Source organism: Nicrophorus vespilloides, unplaced genomic scaffold (genome assembly GCF_001412225.1).
Source record: "Nicrophorus vespilloides isolate i.1.1-1 unplaced genomic scaffold, Nicve_v1.0, whole genome shotgun sequence".
Lineage (NCBI taxonomy): Eukaryota > Metazoa > Arthropoda > Insecta > Coleoptera > Silphidae > Nicrophorus > Nicrophorus vespilloides.
The window spans coordinates 2,387-2,695 of record NW_017100026.1 but is presented as its reverse complement, the minus strand read 5'-3'; positions in this window follow the sequence as shown (position 1 = coordinate 2,695).

Below are 309 nucleotides of genomic sequence, written 5' to 3'. Positions count from 1 at the left end.
TTTTATACCTGTTGGTAAGTCTTTGACTTTGGGTTGACATCAATGGTGGACAAGATATCGGACTTATGACCTTCCGGATTCGGTTGAACGCAAATCACGTACAGCAATTTTTCCCTTTTCCCATGGAGAAAAGCGTCCATGGGAGATGAATAACCGGGTCCTGCAAATTGAAAAAATAAATTGCAGAACAGTGAGAAAAAATAAATTAGAAAATCCAAAATTTGTAATTTATAACAAAAAATAAACATACCACAACATTTATCCACCTCGGTATTTTCAGTATCGCTATTATCCTCATCTATATCTTCA